Below are 3,954 nucleotides of genomic sequence, written 5' to 3'. Positions count from 1 at the left end.
GGCATTGAGGAAGAGAAAGACATAGAGAGGTACATGGGAGGTACAGACCACAAAGATGAACCCTTTTGCACATACAGAGTACTGCATTGTCAGTGAAGGCAAATATGGGTATATGGGTGGATAGATGGGTGGACAGGCTGAACTATTAGGTATGTCTATGAAGCGGGGAGTGTACCCAAGACCATGTATAGGGTTAGCAGACAATGGTTCTATAAGTGTATTTGTATGATCTGTAAGAATTCCCAGGTGTACAGTAGAGTTGAAAAGGGGCAATGTTGTAGTCACTTTGTGGTAACTCAGAGGGACCAAGTAGTTGAACTGATGGATGGGCTTGGGACCATAGTCACAGGGGACATCAAGCTCAGCTGACATAACATACTACAGAAAACATTGTTCTACCTCCTACTTTGGTGAGTAGTGACTGGGATCTTAAAAGCTTGCAAGTAGCCATCTAGATGCAATGATGGGTCTCTTCTCATCCAGAACAAAGAAGTATGAAGAAAACCAAAGAATCATGGAAACAATTAGTCCTAGTGACTGGTACACCATGCAATCTGCAGCCTGTATGACTGAGACCAGAACTAGATGGTGCCCGGCTACCATTGTCAATCACTCGGAGGGGAATCTATGTAGGAGATCCTTGATAGAGAGGGAGAACAATGTGGAATAAAACTCAAAATCATTTGGACAAAATAAAAAGAGAGGAGCAGACCAGGCTTGCCGGTCTGATAGAGCCTGGAACCCCTGAGACTATGGCCTGTAGCTGCCTTTCAGGTCTGGAAGTGAACCCACACCTGTGGCTTCCAGACAACAAAACACAGGCATATGAGTTGAACATTTACCTGAAGTAGATACACTCCTTGGAGAGATCAATCATGGGAGAAAAAAGGGCTATTTATGCACAGGGAGACAGCTCAGGGCAGGAGTACATGGAGGATTGGACACAGGGAAGAGGTAACTATCAGGAGGAAGTGGGACGGGAGCTGTTGCATTGGGGTAAATTGTAGTCAATGTCATGAGACAAAATGTATGTGAACCACTGTATGGAAAGTGAATTTGCTCTGTAACGCCCCCCCCCCAAAAAAAAAAAAAAACATTAAACTCATTGCTATCAAGTTGATTCTGACTCATAGCCACCTATAGGACAGGGTAGAACTACTCCATAGTCTGAAATTTTTAAATGTTTAGAGAAGAAGACTGCCACATCTTTTACCCATGGAGCATCTGGTGGGTTTGAACTTCCAACCTTTTGGTTAGCAGCCAAGCACTTAGCCACTGCACTACCAGAGCACTCTTAAATGAGATAAACATGTGGAAAAAAATTCTTGAAGTGTTTCCTGGGCTATAAATCGTGATTAAATTTTAAACCACTTGCTGTTGAATCAATTCCAACTCATGGCAATCCCATGTGTGTCAGAATAGAAGGGTACCCCAAATGGCTGATGTTTTTGGAAGTTGATTGTCAGGGCTTTCTTCCAAGAAACTTTGGGTAGACTCAGACCTACAAACTTTTCTTTAATAGCTGAGTACTAACTGTTCACCACTCAGGGACTCTGAATAAAGGTTAGTTTTTCCTATTGTTATCATTAATTTTGGTTTTAGTGAGGAGTGCATCTTTGAAATAGTTGCTGAAGTGAATGGAAAAGGGAGCTAAGAACAAGAGAAGAGCTGAGAAACCATCCAAGAGTTGAAACAGTAGATCTACAGGGCCACAATCTGCCCAGTGGCTTGAGTTCCTCCAACAGAGTTCAGCTAATCAAGTATAGGTGTAGGTAAGACACTTGCAGTAAGATGGCGGAATAGGCGGACAAGCTACATAGACCCTCTTCAACAGAGAAAAGAGAAACCAATAGACAGAGATACAGAAGGTAATCCTGAAGCCCTGTTCTTTGAAAGGAAGTATACAGAAGTGGATTAGGCACCAACTAGTGGAAGAACTTGAGTGAAAACAGTGAGTATGGAGATGGACAGAGCTGCAGACTGTCAGCTATTCTGATGGCACCAATAGCCTGAATATTTCCAAGTGGTATTGGGACCTGAGAATTGACCTAACGATCAGCACTGGTCACCGAGGGCTGCAGGGATGACTGCACTGGTGGCTAATGACTAGGAAGGGAAACAATAAAGAGGGAAACAACCTGAGCTATGGACATTCGACTATCCAGATGGTGCAGCCATTTTGATTGTTTATAAGTGGTGGCCATTTTGCATATTTAAAGTGACCAAGGGTGCAGCCATTTTGAGTATTTGCAAGAGGCAGCCATTTTGGGTATTTAAAGTCACAGCATTCTCATTCCAATTCCAGGGACCTTAGAGTAGGCTCCACTTGCTAAGGACAGCATGGACATACGGGAGGATGACAATGGGAAAGGAGAAAAGTGGTGAGTGTATGAGTGCTGCCAAGTAGCAAATAGAGGAGCATAGTACCCTGCTTACTTAGATAACATCCAAACAAAACAAAAAAAAAATGAAAATCTTGGACTAATCACTCCAACATACAATCACCAATTACGTATAAACACAGAAATGTCACAATGTCTCAGAGATAACAGACCATCACAGTTCACACAAAGAAGCAAGATAAAGCAGGAGAAACAAGGGACCAGGATACAGACCCAGAACACATCTCTGAGGAAGAAGCAGCATTGGAACTCCCTGATAAGGAATTCAAGACTTATATTTAGGTATCTTCAATGGATTGATAGACAGATCAAGGAAAACACTGACAAAATTGAGGAAAGCACAGACAAAACCCTACAACAATTTCAAAAGACAATATAAGAACAAAATGACAAAAATTGAAAATTAGAAATGATACAAAATCTACACACAGAAATCCAGAAGATTAATACTATATTTTCAGAAATAGATACCATATTGAAAGAGCAAAGAAGTAGAATTGAATCAATGGCATACAGAATTAGTGAGATTGAAGACAAATACCTCAAAACTTCTTTGGAAAGTGGTCAATCAGAAAAAAGATCAAAACAAAATGAAAAAACCCTAACGTTCATGTGGGATATCATCAAAAGGAATAACCTACATGTAATTGGAATTCCAGAACAGGAAGAGACAAATAAAACAAGGAAAATTGTAGATTTGTTGGAAGAAAATTTCCCTGCTATGATGAAAGATGAGAATATATCCATTCAAGAAGTCCAGTGAACCCCAAAATAAAATCACCAAGACATATCATCATCAAACTCACCTAAACCAAAGGCAAAGAAAGAATCCTGAAAGAATAAAGCAAGAAAGATGAAGATATAAGATAAAGGAAGAGGAGATCCATCATAGGAGAGAAACAAGGATGATAAAGAGCAATGCTGAGCATGACAGCTGTACAGGAGGCATAGAGGCAATTAGTCTAGATGTTTGTGATTTAGGGGAGGTTGAAGACTCATAAATGAGGCTCCCAGCTGCCACTTAATCTAAGGATGGATTTCTCTGGTTAACTTGGCCCAGTAAGCTTGTATAAACCATATACCCTGATTGTAGACTATGAACAAATCACTTGATTCAGTTCAGCTACCATGAAAGACTTTATCTATCAGGGATCATATTGCCCTTACCTGACATAGCTAAGTCTGTGTGCCTGCTACTCAGTTTGTTGTTGTTGTTGTAATGTGCCGTTGAGTTGGACCCGACTCATAGCGACCCCTTCTTGGGCTTCTGAGGCAGTATCACTACGGAAGTAGATTGCCCCATCTTCCTTCTGAGGAGTGGCTGGTGGGTTTGAACCTCCAGCCTTCCGGTTAGCAGTCAAGTGCCTTAGGCACTATGCTACCAGAGCTCCTGCTACTCAGTTTTGATATGCATATATTGTTGTTGTTGTTGTTGTTATGTGCCGTTGAGCCAGCCCCAACTCATAGCGACCCCTCCTTGGGTTTCTGAGGCAGTATCACTACGGAAGTAGATTGCCCAACCTTCCTTCTGAGGAGTGGCTGGTGGGTTTGA

Source organism: Orycteropus afer, unplaced genomic scaffold (genome assembly GCF_000298275.1).
Source record: "Orycteropus afer afer isolate SDZICR_OR568_19922 unplaced genomic scaffold, OryAfe1.0 scaffold00343, whole genome shotgun sequence".
Lineage (NCBI taxonomy): Eukaryota > Metazoa > Chordata > Mammalia > Tubulidentata > Orycteropodidae > Orycteropus > Orycteropus afer.
The sequence above is the reverse complement of the archived record's forward strand: the minus strand, read 5'-3'. Positions refer to the sequence as shown.